Here is a 19,771-nt window from a genome sequence, read left to right on the forward strand (position 1 = left end):
TTGAACTGATTGCAGGATATGAATTTTTAATGGAGATCCAAAACTCTTCCAAGTTCTTTTCGGGAAACAATGACTGATAAAATTTGTCATTTTGTAAATCAATGAGCTGTTCTTCCTCCTCAATTGTAAGGTTTGTTGTCTTGTTGATTCCGAATGGATAGGTCACCCAGTTCGTCGACAGAAAGTGATGGGAAGTAATGTTTTAGTGCGGACTATAGGTCGTTTAATGTGTTCAAAATTTGAGGGACAATTTTCTTCTATGACAGACATTGGTTAACAGAAGGAAAACAATCAAGGACCCCTTTCGAGATCTTATTCTTCCACAGTGTCACCTTTTCATCGAAGGCCTTCAGTTTGGACGTTGCAGTAATAATGTTTTCGGATGGTCCTTGGAGACATAAGTTCAGAGAACTTAATTTGTCAAACAAGTCAGAGAGAAATTGAACCTTCAGCCACCAGATCTCATCATGAAAAGAAAATTCAAAACCTGCTTCCTCAACCTCCAAGAAAGAAATTACTTCAGTTTTTAGTTGGACAAGACGCTTTAACACCTTTCCTTTCGAAATCCATCGAACTTCAGTGTGATACAGTAGCTCTTTGTAGTCTGAATCCATCGCCTCACAGAGAAGAGAGAAAAGTTGAGATTAAAGTGGCCGAGACTCGATGAAATTCACCACTTGAATAACTTGATTCATAACAGACTGCAAATCTTTCGGCAAAGATTTGGAGGCGAGCGCCTCTTTGTGAATCATGCAGTGAACAATCCTGATGCTTGGATTTTGCTGGCGCACCAGAGTGACGAATCCCTTCTTTTTCCTTGTATTGAAGAACAGCCATCGGTACAAACGCTGACACAGTTATTTCAATGTAATTTGAAGAGCAAAATGTTTTCATTCACCAACTCGCAAATGTCTTGGCCTTTTGCTGTACTTTTTAAATCTTTGCAAAATAAGTATTCGTTTACGATTTTTCCATCTTTTATGAATCGAACAAAAGCCAGAACTTGAGCTTTTCCACTAACGTCAGTAGATTCATCAATTTGAAGAGAAAATTCATCTTCAGGTGCTTCAAAGTGTTCGTAAACTTGATCCTTCAAATCCGACGACAAGTCTACAATTCTGCACGAAATTGTGTCATTGGACAGTGGAACTTGCTTAGCCTTTTTGGAGGTATCCGTTCCAAGCATAGTTTCAACGATGATTGCTAACGCTGGCGCAATGACTGATTCGGCCTCCGTATGCGCTTTCTTGCGTTTTGCCAACAATTGAGCAACCTTATAATTTGCAATCAATCCTTTTTCCAGCAGCTTCATGTAGTTCACAAGTTTCCTTGATTATTCATGTTGTTGAGCCGCGAGATTCTCGAAATATTCCTGTGGTTTACCCTTCACAGCTGATTGTTTTGTTTCCAAGTGTATCTTCAGTTTGCTAGGAACAAGCGCCTCGTTTGATAAAGTTGCATTGCAGAGTAGGCAGAATGGTAATTGAGAATGTTCCGATTCCAAAGCGATAAAACCGTATTCGATGTATTCGTTTTTCTACTTTCGTTTGATTCCTTGCTTTTGATTCAACACATTCTCCTTTGCAGTACCAGACTTACTTAAATATTTTTCCATGAATAAATGATAAACCCAATTCATACACGATAAGCACGAAGTTCTGCAGTTGATATAAAATTCCTACCTACATCGTAGTAGCTGTAGCTTACCGCAGAATGAGAACGTGTTCCAGAAAGCAGTTTGATTGTTTGATGCATCATTTATGACGTACGAAGCGCTTGTTGCGCCATAATTAAACTAACAGTCAAACCGTTGCAGTCGAGAATGAAATTTAAGTATGAACTTCTCTGTGATCGAGTTCAATGAAAACCATCGAATGTTTTGGAAGGTTTCAGATTGTCTCTATAGTAGCTTTTATTGAGTGATGTGTTTAACTTGCATGTAAAATCCCAAGAAAGTTGAATGTGTTTCAAAAACACCGTTGCACACCTCACAATCTCTCGCGGCACACAGGTTGAGAATCACTGTTTTATGTAATATTATAGAGAAAAATCAAATTTTAAAATGTTCTTAGATATACTTAATATCATATGAAGTTTTTCTTATGAGATAAATTACATAAAATCGAAACCTGGTATCTTATACTTTATCATGGTAATTATATTTCAAGCTACGTGTGTGGATATGAATTAGTTCATAACATTATTTAAGATTCTTCTTCAAGAGATACGTTTAATAAAATTCAAAATAATTTCATAGAGCTAAAAAATGTACTTTGGTTTGTTTGTTTAGAATTTCGCGCAAAGCTACTCAAGGGCTATCTGCGCTAGCCGTCCCTAATTTTGCAATGTAAGACTAGAAGGAAGGCAGCTAGTCATCATCACCCACCGCCAACTCTTGGGCTACTCTTTCACCAACAAATAGTGGGATTGACCATCACTTTATAACGCCTCCACAGCTGTAAAGGCAAGCATGTTTGGTGCGTTGGGGATTCGAATCCGCGATCTTCGGATTACGAGTCGAATGCCTTAACATACTTGGCCATGCTGGGTTCATTTGCATACGATGCTTATACGTGAGTATCTCTCTCTCTGTATGTATATTTATTTGTGTGTGTGTGTCTTAGAGGAAACAGAAAATCGTGTATATTTTTGTATGATATTTAATTTCCCTCAAATTTGTTATACCATAAAATTTCGGATTATAATCACATTTTTGAAACTGACATGAAATGGTCATAAACAGTTTTGCTCATTAGGAGGTATTGTAATGGGGATTCGAACCTGGGATCCTAGGATTACGAGTCGAGTACCTTATCCAACTGGCCTTGATTTTAAGTCCCGACATATAGATGGTAACACTTAAAAATATAAGATGAAACATATTTTCAAAATATAATGACGCGTTTATAACCTTGTTTTAGATTCTTTAGAATATTTATGATCCATTCTTCCCTTGAACCACACCCAGTATCAATAATTCTTTACACAAGGGAAGCTTACCTCAAAGACTTGACAGCTTTATGTCATTTTAACACAATGTTATACATCTGCCCCCCCTATCCCCCACACAATCTCACTTTGAGAAATTGTAATTTGTTAATTTATTGCTTTCAAAGGAAGCTAACTGACCTTTGAACAAAAGTTGCAGAGAAAAACGTTAAAAGTATAGGGACAATAAAGAGGAAAATCAAATCTAAAATTTTCATATAAGGTTTTTCAAACAATAACTTTATATTTTCAATTGTAATGTAACTAAGGTTTTATTTCATATACATTTATTTAGTAATATTATATTTTAATTGCAGCAGTGATACACAATAATACTACCAATGAAATCATTGCTATGGTTAGTGGACTCTTCGATCTAGCAATATGATCAGTGTTAAGATTTAGTATAGTATACTATCTAGCAGTATTGTTATTGCGTGTGTGTGTTTTTTTTGTATAGCAAAGCCACAAAGGGTTATCTGCTCAGCCCACCAAAGGGAATCGAATCCCTGATTGTAGCGTTGTAAATCCGCAGACATACAGCGCTAGTACATGCTCCACCTTCCAGCCGTAGGAGCGTTATAATGTGTTCGTCAATCTCACTATTCGTTGGTAAAAAGAGTAACCCAAGAGTTGGAGGTGGGTGATGATGACTAGTTGCCTTCCCTCTAGTCTTACACTACTAAAGTAGGGACGGCTAGCGCAGATAGCCCTCGTGTAGCTTTTCGTGAAATTCAAAAACAAACGCTAACTTTTGAAAAAAATATACACCACTTGGGGTAACGTAGGTAAGTAGTAGGTAAGTTGACCAAGACTTACATTATAATAACATAAAAAACACAAAAAACTTGAAACGAAAGTGTGAGATTTCTAAATTATGTAGAAGAGTGTTAATAAGTTTGTAATTCCTTTTAGATTGAAATACATTATCACTTTCATACACATAATACTTGGTTATTGTACAATTTATAATTTAAAGTGAAACAGAATAATAAATGATGCTTAACATATACATGAGATTTTAGTTAACGTGACTCGTACTCGAGAATATAAAATAATTTTATGTATAACTTATAACATTGAAAATATTTTTATCAATACTATTATACGTCACAACCTAAATCTTTGTATGAAATGTTAAGGTTGTGCTCGTCAATTGTCAATTAAAGACTATTAGTTATCCTTCTTTATAGTATAAATATATATACCGTGTTGTTGTTGAGTTTAACCCGAAGATGACCTAGGAAGGTCGAAACGTTGTTCTCTACTTACCAATAACAGTGTTAATACCCATACCAGCCGTTCTGAGATACATTTTTAATTCAAGTGGATTTATCGTCATCAAAAAATAATATATAAATATATATTCAGAATAAGTTAAATATTTCAAGTAGATTTCTCGTCATCAAAAAATAATATACAAATATATATTCAGAATAAGTTAAACATAATGTACAACAAATGAAATCACAGGCATATCATAAACACCTGTTCTTCTTGTCAAAAGTCCACTTAGGCCTATTCAGTTACTTTAGGATTTCATTCCAGAGGTCGAACTACCGTTTCCTGTTTCTACCACACGAAAATTTTATGTATAATTTACTTACAAATGTGACACGTAGTCGTATACTGATGTTCTAGTAATCGTTTGATCTTCTTTGTTCAAAATATCCTCTGTTCTTTTTGACAAATTTCATTTAGGCTGATTCAGTTACTTTAGAACCACGCTTTGATGGAATAAATAATTATTCCTTTTCTATTTTATACTGTTATTTTTACTGTAACATATTGAACGTTAGGCCTGTTACTTTTACGCCAGATAATTTCACGACTCTCTTCTTTTCAGCAAGTGTATTTGTCTGCTGTTCCTTTGTACTATTTATATGCTTACTACAAAATCGTCTGCTCACTATATTCTTGGCACCAGTGAGTTAGAAACACAAGTTTCAATAATCGTCCGTTTTTAACTCTCTTATAATGAAAGAACGAAACAATGATGAAATATTCATTCACAAAATAAACTAATAAATAATATCTACATTAAACAGTCTTCATATGATGACACTTATAATAAAATAAAATAAAATATATCGAAATAAAATATGAATGATGAATTGTAGATGTTTGTTGTGATTTTGTTTAAATTAACTCGTAGATAAAAATCTACGTTAATGATAAAATTTGTTTGAAATAAATTTCGGTTATACTGAAGAACGGAAATAAGTGCAGTCTTCACTCTTCCGTAACTAGCAATGGATATATCTTTATTCATTTATATTCCGCTAAAATTTTCGCCCAGATGTATTTCCTGCGGTTATATTTCGTTCGTGTAAACAGGAAATTCTTCCATATTGTGGTATAATTTTACCTTATTATTATTATACACTTCCTTGATTGGAGATGGTGGAGTGATGACGCTGCACCATAGCATTGACCGCAAAAAAAAAAAGCCGGAAAGCAAAGTAAAATTAACATTACAAAGTAGAGAGAGCGGTATTCGATTTTTTTTTATAAAGTATACGATAACTAATGTTCTCAGATAGTGCTATGGACAAGTTTCTTTACATGTAAAGTATATTGTTCATCTTATAATCAGTGTACAACTATTTTGCAACGTAGCCCTAATAATTTAACAACCTAAAATAAATTCAAGGGACTAAAGTAAGAAGGCCATTTTTGAATTTTACTGATTTCTAACTCTTAGAGACGAACCTAAAGTACTGTTATGGACGAGTTATCTTTCAAACATAATGTATGGCTTGCATTTAAATATCATTATGCATTTCTCCGGTAGGCGATAGTTTTTGCAACGTAGTTTGTTTGGATTGTTTGTTTGTTTTTTGGAATTTCGCACAAAGCTACTCGAGGGCTATCTGTGCTAGCCGTCCCTAATTTAGCAGTGTAAGACTAGAGGGAAGGCAGCTAGTCATCACCACCCATCGCCAACTCTTGGGCTACTCTTTTACCAACGAATAGTGGGATTGATCGTAACATTATAACGCCCCCACGGCTGGGAGGGCGAGCATATTTGGCGCGGCTCGGGCGCGAACCCGCGACCCTCAGATTACGAAGCGCACGCCTTAACGCGCTAGGCCATGTCAGGCCCCAGTTTGTTTTGAATTTCACATAAAGCTACTCGAGGGCTATCTGTGCTAGCCGTCCCAAATTTAGAAGTGTAAGACTAGAGGGAAGGTAACTAGTCATCACCACCCACCGCCAACTCTTGAGCTACCCTTTTATTAACGAATAGTAGGATTGACAGTAAAATTATAACGCCCCCCCACGGCTGAAAGGGTGAGCATGTTTGGTATGACGAGGATTCAAACTTGCAACCATCGAATTACGAGTCAAGTGCCTTAACCACCTGGCCATGCCGGGCCTTGCAACACAGACTCGACGATGTTGTATTAAGACGAGGCTTGAAATAAAATCAATAATCATTTTTAATTTTATTCAATTTATCTTACAAAAACAGGACAAACTTTTCGGTTTGTATTAAATGTGCGTTAAAATATTTTGAAAATTGTTATTTTATATATTATTTAGAATCTTCTCTGTGTTTGCTCGTTTTTTAATACGCTGACCATTAAGCCACGTCCAGTCTGTTGGAAAAAAGTGTTTAGTTACGTTGTACAGTCACTGGACACATGTCCTTCAGTTACCTGACCATAGCTAGTTAGTAGCCTTTGGGTACCTCTACTTCACAGGTTTAACCAAAATGTGACTCAAATTTACACCTGCTTAACCCAAGCTCACCTGAGTAAATTTCAAATACATGAGTTAATTTGATCAACTTAATTTCCAAATACTTAAGTCATCCTTATTAGTTTTAATTAAAATTACCTGAGCCAAGCTGACCAATTTAATTTACAAACAACAGAGTCAATCAATACAATGCTCGTGCAGATTTGACTGCATTCCAAATATATCGACCTACAGAAAACCGGTCTAATAAATAATAATTTATAAATCATGTTAACTTTCTAATTTTTTTTAAAAAGATGTATCAATGTTGTTGACTGTTTTTTAATCCTTAACGACTATTGCAACATAGGTTATATACTACGTCAACAGCGATAACCTATCAAACCAGCAAAATCCAAAATGACTGAGTTGCGTCATTACTTCGTGTTTTTTCCTTTTTTAAAAAAAACTAAATTACAAGTTTTAAATTACTTGTACAAAGGCAAAAAAAATAAATTATTCCTTAACCTTGCTACTTTGTCAGACTAATGTTCAGGTTTGAGGTCAACCTCGAAAAGAAAGGGGCGTAAAATAAATAAAAAACATCAATTTTCGCAAAGTTAACAAAGTGGACTCAAACATCCAACCGACCTTTTATTTTCTAACCTTGAAAACGGTTTCATATGTTGAATATTATAAAACATTGCAACGTGGCAGAATCATTTATATATATATGCACATATATAAAACAGATACACTCGGGAAACGCCACAGAATTTATTTAAGGATAACACGGAATATTAAAGTTAATAAAAAAAACATTAAATTGGCCTAAACTATTTATGAAATTAGGACACCCGTATAGGAAATAATAAGAAAAAGCACCAATACATATTTGCAAACGTTTGTTTGTATTTTGAATTTCGCGCAAAGCTACTCGAGGGCTATCTGCGCTAGCCGTCCCTACTTTAGTAGTGTAAGACTAGAGGGAAGGCAACTAGTCATCACCACCCACCTCCAGCTCTTGGGTTACTCTTTTTACCAACGAATAGTGAGATTGACCAAAATATTATAACGCTCCCACGGCTGGCAGGTGGAGCATATATGGTGCGTTGGGGATTCGAATCCGTGATCTTCGGATTACGAGTCGAACGTTTTAACACACTTGGCCATGCTGGGCCCATTTGCATACGATGCACATAAGTGCGTATCTCTCTCTCTGTATGTATATATATTTGTGTGTGTGTTTCTTAAAGGAAACAGAAAATCGTGTATATTTTTGTATGATATTTAATTTCCCTCAAATTTGTTACATCATAAAATTTCGGATTATAATATCATTTTTTGAAACTGTCATGAAATGATCATAAACGGTTTTGCTCACTAGGGGTGCCTAAGGGCAAATTATATTAATACCGAACTATAAAAGAGGGAGAAATCTTAAATCATTTGCATCTTATATACCAAGTTTATTCACTTTCTCCACAACGATTTCCAATGCTGTATGTGTCTATATATTATTACCAAAATATTAATCGCGTCTTTAAGTTTGATAATTTTAAAAAATAATTTTTAAATTATTTATATATTATATATAAATTATATATTATTATATAATATATATATATATATGCACACTTCATATATATTCCAAGATATACACATAAACGCTACATTGAATATTTAAACTATTCCGTTAATAAATTATCCACTGACACTTTTTATTGGTCTTAAGCCTTCAACTGATTCTTGTCCTTGAATCTAAACATATACAAAAACCATTTCTTTTTCCGCCCATTACATGCGGTAATTTTAAAAGGCCTTGATCTAGTTAATGATAAAATTAGATATATTAAATCGTTATATTATTCTGAAAACCTTGAATAAAGTTTCTCACCATTAATTTAAATGTACAAAGCTTCTCTCACTTCATACTCAGAGATCGGTGTCATGTAGAAACAATTACCCTAATTTTTTCCATTCATGTTTTGGTTTTGATTTATATAGACAGGTATTAATTAAATGTTTCAAACTGATAGGATAAGTGTGTACAGTTTTTATTGTTACAGACGTGCTGTTGATACTAAAAACACCTTTAGGGCTAATATTAAGTAATTTCCGAATAGAGAAAATTCATGATTTTGTTTTTCAGGAAATGAAACTTTGGGTAAAATTCACAACACCTGATGCGTGTATGAACTGAGTTCTAGATTACATAACGATGAAGCCTAAATTACAACTACTGTCAAGAAAAATTCCAGCCATGTGACAAGATTCACTGTCACTTTTATAACGCATGAACAGCGTCACGTTCGAATACTGAATTTTCTTAATCGCGGCTCAAAATTTAAACATTTTGCCATATTTATTCTGGATGATTAGGAAGTGCAGCATAACAGCTTGCCGAACAACATACATATAATGATGTATAGAAACTTGTAGCAATGCTATTGAAGTAGAGTTAGACTTTGGCTGCACAGTTCACTGTTTTGGTTGAGATAAACATGTATATATCTTCATCACAACCTCTGTATCTTGTACTACTTAATGACTTTGCCATTTCATAAAACCTCAAACCCTTATAAAGCCATTTATATCACAATATTTCTGACAAATACAATATCTATAGGCAATCATATCTTTTCAATTAGGACACTGTCGTAATATCGATTTGCGGTAAAATTGTGTTAAATGTTCAATATTGACATCTGCGACATCTATAGTGCTAGTTTAGGTTCATGTGATATTCAGTTTATTCCTAAATGTTTTAAATGGACAGTTATGCTAATCGCTTTCTATCTTTGCATGGGAACTGCAAACAAATGATTTGATACAGGTTCTAGGAATTCCAAAATGATTTATCACAAACCAAACGTGTTATTGTTTTTAGAGTCGTAATGAGAATAGTGTTCGAGCTTACCTTTCCTTGTTACTAGTTTTTACTGATATCTTCAAATTAAGTGACTTTACAGGCTTAGATTTGGTTGTTTATAACTTTGCAGTTAACCACAGGATCTCTCTTTTACGTTTCTGTGTTCGCTTTCGCTATACACAATTACTCTTTGCTTTGGATACAATAGAGACTAAGTGTTATTGTACTACTTATATTAACGTGTTAAGCTAGTGATATCCTTACGATTGCTTAATGATAATCCTAGTCCATATTTCGTTGTCTTTCAGTTTTGCACGAAACTGGTTTCTTTATTTATCCTCACAATCCCTGTAGTAAATATTATATTAATTAGCGAGACCAATAGATTGACCTCAATTCAGAAAAACCGTAGACTAACGATTTTTCTAGGCTAAACCATTGGTGAACTAATGGCTACCTAGTTTACGTAGGTCTCTTAGCAACAGTTTACAATCGATAATTGTTTTAATATACCAATACCTATTGTACAGATTTACCGTTATTTATATTTTTAAATAGCTACGCTTGTTTCAGTACAATTTTATTTGCATGTGACCTATATTCTTGATTGTGTATAGCGCAAGTTCCTCCTGTTCTCGGAATTTATATACGATTCTTGAGAGTAAGAATCAACAATACATGTTTTACGAAAACACTAGTGTGCTCAAACATTGTTGAAACTTCGGGAAACTTGTGTAGTTCATACAAAAGCAGTTAGCCGAGAAACAGAAGAAGAGTACTGTTGGTCAGCTAGAGCCACTGTGCTATAGGCCTCAAAAGTGATATTTGTGATTAACGCCTATTAATAGATAAACTACAGAATTGGACCAGGAACGTTTACAGATTTCGAACACTACAAACCGTTTAACGTTAGTGAATTAATTTCGAACGTTAGTATTTTTATGAAGACATTAGATATTGTCGTCGACGTAGGCTTACAGATGCTTCAAGCTAGCTAGCCGTCAAAACAAGTGTTTAGGCATATCAACAAAGAATTAATTTGCTCTCTGTGAACGTTGATAAAAGATACAGTTCTAGACTAAACAGAATACTCAGTATAGTTTGTAAAACTGTTAAATATAAACCATAATTTGTAATAACTGTTATTATACTTTGTACTGCTTTGTTTGGTTGTATGTTAAAATATATATATGTTTCAAAAAAGAAAATTGTGTGTATCAGTCTTGTTGGTAAATAACATAAATTTCATATAGATTAACATTCAATTAACATCTAAGTTAAAATTAAAATTTCCGGTTATTTGAAAGAATAATATGCTAACATACGTAATATAATAAATCGGAGACTATCAAGTGACAACATATATTTGATCGTTGCACATTTCTTTTGCCATTAATTTCTATTTAGTGATGGCAATATTTTATACATGTTATTTGCTTGTTATTTTGCGGAGTGGAAAGTTGTGACGCTGACTGGTTTTAAAATATTATGTTATATTTTCATTCAAAGCTCACTTATTATCAGACAATTTAGTATAAAGTTAAGCATTACGTTATTAAAATATTGCTGTGTTATCAACCATATTGGGATTTTTCTTCAAACCAATGGTTTCTTTTGAATAAGATCTACAGCTAATACTGTATAGTGAAGGCCCGGCATGGACAGGTGGGTTAAGGCGTTTGACTCGTAATCTGAGGGTCGCGGGTTCGAATTGCTGTCGCTCCAAAACATGCTCACCCTTTCAGCCGTGAGGGCATTATAATGTGATGGTCAATCCCACTATTCGTTGGTAAAAAAGTAGCCCAAGAGTTGGCGGTGGGTGGTGATGACTAGCTGTCTTCCCTTTTAGTCTTACACTGCTAAATTAGGGATGGCTAGCGCAGATAGCCCTCGTGTAGCTTTGCACGAAATTCATAAAACAAAAAAAAAACTTCATGGTAAAAAATCATAATGACATGTGACAATACAAAGCCTTACTCATTATTTTATGTTTATCACACAGCCCTATTTCTTGGGTAGAGCAGACTGTAAAATCAAAAGATTTTGGTTCCATGTTTGTTGCTGCACAGACAGATTTCCTACTTTGGAGCCAGATGTGTGGTATAATAGTAACAGTCAAGTCAGACAATAGTAGTTCAAAGGAAGGCGGTGGGTGCTGTTAACTAGTTGTCTTCTATCTAGTTTATAATTCATAGATTAAGGACGGATATGCACAGATAGCCCTTTGTGTAACTTAGCGTAAAATTTTGAAAAAAAAATCTTTAAAGAAAACTTGTGGACGTTAGTAACTCCTCGAAGTTTTTTTTGTAAGAACCTGGTTCTCATTCAGAGTACCAGTTTATTAAAAGGAAGATTTATTGCCTAACATTATTTTGGGAAAGGTATACAGTTTAAAATAATTGTTTATTATCGTCCGTATACATCAGTAATGAAACCACAGCCTGTGTTTGACTTTCAAACACTCAAAAGCTAAAGTAAGCTGGTAACTCACTGCGCCCTTACAGTTTCCTTTACTTTACTTTGTTTATACAACTTGTCGATCTTGGGAGAATACAGCTTTTATTATTGTTTATTATTTCAGGCCTTTTAAATAGCTTTCGTGTGGTAAACATCTTTACCATTTCATTCGTTCAGGAATCTTTATAACCTACTAAGTTTAGACGATGATACATGAAAGATAATTTTTTTTTTCAAAATGATAGATAAACCACTTTATTGCTACATTCCTTGCTAAATCTAATACACATGAAAATTGAGCGAATATTTCAATATACTTCCCTTCCGCCATTATAATGAGTACACTGGTTACTGCTCTTTAAATTCTTGACCAAACTGTTTTTTTTTTTAAAGATTTCTGCACGATCAGATTGTTGAAATTGGTGTTGGTAAATCGTCGTCTTCGTAGACTAGAAGGATTATGGAACTATAGGGAGGAGGGGTGGATTTGAGCATGACAGCCTTACGAAAACCTTTTGCAATGGAAACTACACTGCATATCAAGGTGCATGTTCGTCAGATAGGGCACAACTGGTCTGAAGCTATAACAATGTCGTGTTTGTTTGTTTTTGAATTTCGCGCAAAGCTACACGAGGGCTGTTTGATTACTGTGATGTTATGGATGAGAATTATTCGCTCTCACGTTTCATTTATTTATAACTAAACGTGATGTTGTGTTCTTGTAGGCCATCCTAGTTTATCGTAATTTTAGTTAATTTTGGTTTTTAAACAAAGAAAAATAAAGACAATTGTTCAATAAATGAGAGAATCAGTTTTAAGCACAAATAAAATATATTTTGAAATATAAAGATCTGCATTGAGCTGTTTAACAATAAAAAAAATATACTGACTGGAAGATAGGAGTGTAAACATATACTAAGAATACATGTAAGAGAAAGAAGCAATGACTTATCATGACAGTTAATCCAAAGTAATTATTCTTCTCTGAGAATGGTTCAAGTGCTTGTAACTGAATACTGAAAGTGTTTTTGTATAGAAAAGCCACATTGGGATATCTGCTGAGTCTACCGAGGGGAATTGAACCTCTAATTTTAGTATTGTAAATTTGTAGACTTAACGCTGTCCCAGTGAGGTATAATATTCAAAGGAACAAAGACAACTGGTAGTAGGAAAATTCTCTTGTGCTTGGTTCATGTGCTGTGACAGTTAAATATTCTTCATTTTATTATTTGTCTTGCTGAGCTACCGGGAGCAATAGTAAAGACGGTATAATATAGCTAAGCTTTTCAAAACTCTCTATGATTTTAAAATCACAAGTTCCTAATTCAGCCAACGTAACGGATTTCTAACAGTATTATTTGAAACTTCTACAAGTTTTGTGCTTATACCTTTAGAAACATTGCTTAAACCATGCTTCTGACGGTTTCACCTGGGGTTAGTCATGGGGTTCCCAAGAGAAACTTAAATACCACATTTAATATGTAGACGTTAGTTTTGTATTTTGTCTTTTAGCGTAAAGACTCGTCGACTTTTTGGTTGGAGGACTTACACAAAATTAAAGATTCCTGCTCATACGTGATTAGATACTACTTTAGAACTTTTTTTCTTCTTTTAGGTTTAGGCTTTCATATTTAATATAATGTAATCTATAAAATAAGTCTAGAGGAATAAATTGGAATTATAACGGCTGAAAAAGTGACTCTTATGTTGCTTGAAAGCGACGACTTGTTAAATTTGTTGTAATATCTCCATTACTAAATCTATTCGACGTAGTATTAAATATTTTTTGTCGCTTGTTTGTTTTAAATTTCGCGCAAAACTACACGAGGGCTATCTGCGCTAACCATCCCTAATTTTGCAGTGTAAAACTAGAGGGAAGGCAGCTAGTCATTACCTCCCACCGCCAACTCTTGGGCTACTCTTTTACCAACGAGTAGTGGGATTGACTGTAACATTATAACGCCCCCACGGCTGGGAGGGCGAGCATATTTGGTGTGATGGGAATTCGATCCCACGCTCCTCAGATCACCAGTCGAATGCCTTAACCACCAGGCCATGCCGGCCTGAGTAGGACTGGCGAGAAATATGTTCAATGAGAATTAGATAGTCGTATTTATCGGTTTTCTTCTTTTACACAAAGATTAAGCTAAACGAAACTTCAATATAGTATCTACAGAGAAGTAACCTTGACCTAGAAAAGTTGTTTAAGTGCGAAAGTCACGAGGTCATTGATTCGATGTTTTTCGAAGTTTATAGCAAACTATTTTGTTAGTTCTTTAGTCAATCAAATTATTTACAAACCAGAGCAAAACTGTTGTAGTTCACAGATTTTGCAGTTATATGTAACGGTATTTAAGCAACTTCAATCTTTCAAATGTATCAGTTTTCCTGTTATTTGGACTATTGTCTCACGGTACCATTATTACTGATTTTTGTATTCATAAATTTAAGCTGATTTTGTGTTAAGAACTGATTTAACTAAACAACGACAAAGTAGTTCTGTTTCATTATGAACAACGACAAAGTAGTTCTGTTTCATTATGAACAACGACAAAATAGTTCTGTTTCAATATGAACAACGACAAAATAGTTCTGTTTCAGTATGAACAAGGAAAAAGTAGTTCTGTTTCATTATGAGCAAAGACAAAGTAGTTCTGTATCATTATGAACAACGACAATGTAGTTCTGTTTCATTATGAACAACGACAAAGTAGTTCTGTTTCATTATGAACAACGACAAAGTAGTTCTGTTTCATTATGACTTTACAGGAAACACTGAATGTTTCAATGTTTATTTTAATTTGTATATCACACAGTTGGCGTACTGAAATGTTTACGTGTAATTAAATTATATATAAATTTAAACACACCTGTACTTAGTTAGTGTCATGTTTGGCATGGATATTAAAAGGTATAAAAGAAAGAAAAACAACCTTTATAACAATGTTATTGTATTAAAATAGATGTCGCCACTTTGACTCATATATAGTTTATTATTTTTCTAAATAATAAACATTTTAACAGTGAGTGTATGCAGTTTAATCTCTTTTTAAAATTGATTGCTGGTGTAGACAAATAGAAATGTGTATCTTTCAGTAACTACCAACTAGTCTGATAGCGAAACGTTTCAGTATTACACGTAATCATTCTATATTTACCAAACAAGTATGCACGTCTCTATAAATTGATAACATAATGGAGGCAACATTTGAAGGGCTCCAAGTGCGCGTGCGTTATGTGTAAGAAAATATCGGTTTGCACCAAATGCATCTAAAGTGTTTTAAAATAAGAACATGTTTCTTTCATCGATGTTAGTGGAAGAACACGTTCTGGGAATAATAAACGATGTTTTCAAAGTAACTTCGTACGATTTATGATAACAAGTCAAGATATCTTGTCGGCCTTCACCTTGTTTAACATTTAACTACATGTGAAGAGCGTATTCCTTGAATGAAGAAGGTGTAGCGCCTATGGAGAGCGTATTCACTGAATAAAGAGGTTACAGCATCTACGTGAAGAACGTAGTCGCTAAATAAAGAGGTTGCAACATCTACGTGAAGAGCGTATTCCATGAATAAAGAGGCTGTAGCATCTACTTGTAAAATACAATAATGCAGCGTTGAAATGTTTTGGTTTAATCTGTTCATTGTGTTTGCTCTGGTATTTCTTTATCTCTCTCTCTCTATATATATATATATATATATATTTAAACCTTTTGTAGAAGTACATCTGACTTAGGATGCGTCAATATTACGAGTAGTTAGAAAATAGATACTCACTACATAGCGCTAATATGTTCAATTAAGTGACAACTAGAGTGGTCTCGTCGAGAATGTGGTTTGGGTTTAACAAAGGTTACTATAAAACTGTTACAGATATGAACAAGGTTTGAGGAAGGCTACTATGAGACTACTCCAGTCTAGAACGAAGTTAAAGAACAGTTACTACAAGATTATTGTACTTGACAGATAGGTTTGACAACATATTAACAACAACAACAAAAAAATCCAATTGAATTGTTCTTGGAAAATATTCATACAACAAATGTAAACACATAGATAACTGTGAAATGTACGTTTAATATGTAAACAAAAGTTTCTTATAGAATAAATAACCTTCTTTATAAGATAAATAAACTCCGTTATCGCATAAACGAATTTCCTTGGTGTGAGAAATAACAGATGATAGAAATTCTATAATTCCACACGAGGGGGCGCTTCTGAGTTTGAACTATAAATATTATTGACCTGATTACCTTGTTTATATTCAAGAACAGTTTCCGTTTTTCTCTTTTTTTTGCATTCAAAGACACAAGTACGTATTATTTTGAACGAAAATAATTCTAGTAAAAGAGTTATAATTATGAATTTTAATTAGTTATAAATTCGCACCATAATATTATAAACTCTAGAGTAGCCCAAGAGTTGGCGGTGGGTGGTGATGACTAGCTCGCTTCCCTCTAGTCTTACACTGCTAAATTAGGGACGGCTAGCGCAGTTAGCCCTCGAGTACCTTTGTGCGAAATTCAAAAACAAAATAAAACAAATAGGTTGAATGAGAACCTATTTGTAACCTATTCTTCAATAAAACTTTGTGATTTTGTAACCTATTCTTTAAAAAAAAACTTTCTGATTTTGTAATATATTCTTTAATAAAACTTTCTGATTTTGTAATATATTCTTTTAAAACATTTTGTGATTTTGTAACCTATTTTTTTAATTTTAACTGGATAGTTTAGTGTTGTCTTCTGAGATCAACTTGAAGATATGTGCAATCAGAAGCTTTCGTTATCGGTTATGATTTCTCAGAAATCTCTGGTATTTAGTTTAAGAAGAGGTACCATAATAATGGAGAAAAAAAACAAAAACAGTAAAGTGAGTATTTACATTTTACTAAATTAATTAAAAAGTGTTAGTTGTTCATAAATTGAAAAAGGAAAAGCTTATTTACAATCCTTATAAGTATAAAATAATTTGAAATTTTCTTACATTAGTCAATTCGAAATTTTGTAATGCAGCAAACGCTCTTCTCAAAATATTTGTTTCATTTCAACCGCCAGAGTTTTCGTTTCAATTCTCTGCAAAAAAAATGAGGTTTATTTTGAGAAGTAGATTCTGTGCTTCTTGTCCTTTTTTACTTGTTTCTTGTAAAAAAAATGAATTAGAACACTAAAAACGGTATCTACTAAACAGATTGTAATAAACATGTACTTAACAACAATTGTATTGCAATTCATTCAGTAAGAAAATCACATCTTGTATTCATTCATTGTTTTCTTTTATTTATTTCATAATTCTATTTTACTTTCACTCACTGGATACAATTTTTCTTGTTTTATAATTTATTTAGCTTCTCTTGATTTTGATGCAACGCTATTCAAAATGAGTAGCCACTTTCCTTGCTGATCCTTAGTTTCTTAAATGATCGTCAGACGGCAACACAGTGTTGGTAAGCTTTATCACCTGAAGAACAAACACCTTACTGGGCCAAACTGCCATGCCAGAGACCCTGTTAATAATTTTGAACAACAGACTACAGAAAATTTATCCAATTTAGTTGGTGGCACACGCTGTCTAAAACTGCTAACACGACAGTGAACTAGTAGTAAGGTGATGATAGACTTTATCTCATATAATTTAATGTCATCATATTTTCTTGCTTCTAAATATCCTCGGAACAAATTTTAAAGAAACCGAATTGATGTTCTAATCCACTGTCGAACGTTTATAAGTAAAAGCCATGGAACATTCATTAGACAGATAAGAATGAAATATGTTTTTATATTTATATTTCTAAAGTATAGAATGCAGTAGAAGCTAAAAGGGTATTTCCACCCCATTATCCTGGGGATTAACCACCTGGCCATGCCTAACCTGTATGATCTGAAATATAACAGACGCACATAAATTTTGGACAAAGTAGTTTGATATGTTAAAATATATATATATATAAAACAACCTGAAAATAAAAATAAATCAGCACTCCAAATTTAACTTCAGTGTAAATCCATATATTACAGTATTCATCATCACATTGCCATTCGTGGTGTTTTACTATCCATCGCCCTCCGCTAGTACAGCGATAAGTCTACGGATTTACAACGCTAAAATCAGTGGTTTGATTCTCCTCGGTGGGCCCAGCAGATAGCCCGATGTGGATTTGCTATAAGAAAATACATACACACACGTAATTATTATTTATCACCTTATAATATTTTCAAAGAAAAGTGTAGGTGACAGTTTCAGATTACCAAGAATTACAGCTGTAATTTTCCAATAAATTATTAAGTGTAAGTAAAGTAGTTACTTGGCGATTTCTTCCGCAGTTAAAATTGGTTAATTATTCATATAATAAAATTTTATTATCAATAAGTGTTGTATTGTAGGTGAGACTCGTTTAGTTGAAGAATTTTGTGGTAATTAGGCCTACGTATTTCTAACATATGTTTAAGAACATCTTACTCTGAAATCTTATCTGACGACTTTGCTTTAAAAGGTTACCAAGCGCTCTTGATTTTCCATATTTATTTCACATGCTGTTTAACATTTCTCAACTTCCTCGTCACGCAGTGAAAGACGATCCCCCAATGCAATGCGTGTGAAAGAAATGCGACATTGAAGTCCTGATTTGAAGTACAAGGTCAGATAGCAGTCTTTATTTATCAACGTTGAAGAGTCAATGTGTTGTTTTTATTCTTTCTTGGTGTGAGAACGTTTGCGTAACACTAGATAAACAAATCTTATACTGTTATAACTAAATAAAAAGTTTTATATCTTGTGTTATAAATTTCAGTATGATATATTTTCAGTAATTCAAGAACACGTGCCATATATATTTTCCATAAGGCAAAACATGCACGAATGTTTACTGGTAATTAAGTACGGATGATGTGATAAATGATATACCATTTATGTGCTGCCATCTGTTGATGTCTCTGGAGTTCCAAGACGCGGCTAACAATAAAAGAAGAGAAAAGATTAAAGAGAGATGATTACATTTTGTGTAAAAAAATAATAATTTAAACACAAATTAATATTTCTTTATTCGGTGTAACCTAAAAGTACATATACGTTCACAAGTAGACATATTATCGGAATCAACAATAACAAGTATAATAAGATTTGTAAGATATGTAATGTACACGTTATTTTTTGGTGTTACTCACCCACGTGCTATGCAAAAGTAAAAAATATTGTGATTTAGAAACGCGACTTCACCAGACATTTTCTTTCAAAATAATAATAAATGTTAACCCTATTCCGAATAATTCATACATTAATTCCTTCAACGCGAAAACGCAACATTTTCTAAACTTGTAGTTTTTGTTGTTTTCATAAATAACTTATTTCCCAAACTGACCACCTCAGTTCACTGAAGCGTGTCTTCTTTCAAACTTCACTTCTGTCGCCAGGTTAATGAAACATTTTTCACACGTAACTCCAGGATTTAGGTTCTTTCGCGAGGAATAGAATCTTGATGGAAATATGTAGTCTATGATGTTAAATGACCATAGCCGTAGTAACAGGTTTCTTTGTTTACTATAAACTATAATATTTTGGTCAACCTAATCAGTTATTAAAACATATTACACACGCTCTAGTTGTTCACAGTTAAACATATGATGGTTGTTAAATATAGATATTAATTAAATTGTGGTAACGTAACAATATTACTACAGCCCAAACAGCAGTATTCTTAACAGAGGCCCCCCCCCCAGTGGCTCAGCGAGAAATATTAAAAGGACGAATATATTATATTTATCACATAGTT

The 19,771-nt window shown here is 33.5% G+C and overlaps 2 long non-coding RNA genes across 4 annotated transcripts in view; one reads left to right on the forward strand and one right to left on the reverse strand.

The window, feature by feature from the left end:
• LOC143229768 (uncharacterized) overlaps positions 1-4,825 on the reverse strand; it is a 24,259-nt gene extending 19,434 nt beyond the window's left edge. For all 3 annotated transcript variants that reach the window (XR_013016066.1, XR_013016065.1, XR_013016064.1), the window contains exon 1: positions 4,596-4,825. This is a non-coding gene — a long non-coding RNA (uncharacterized LOC143229768). The remainder of the gene's footprint in view (positions 1-4,595) is intronic.
• The window catches only part of LOC143229769 (uncharacterized), a 27,701-nt gene extending 9,365 nt beyond the window's left edge, over positions 1-18,336 (forward strand). Inside the window, exons 3-4 of the long non-coding RNA XR_013016067.1 lie at positions 16,735-16,875; positions 17,351-18,336. This is a non-coding gene — a long non-coding RNA (uncharacterized LOC143229769). The remainder of the gene's footprint in view (positions 1-16,734; positions 16,876-17,350) is intronic.
• Positions 18,337-19,771: the final 1,435 nt, after the last annotated feature.

Source organism: Tachypleus tridentatus, chromosome 10 (genome assembly GCF_004210375.1).
Source record: "Tachypleus tridentatus isolate NWPU-2018 chromosome 10, ASM421037v1, whole genome shotgun sequence".
NCBI lineage: Eukaryota > Metazoa > Arthropoda > Merostomata > Xiphosura > Limulidae > Tachypleus > Tachypleus tridentatus.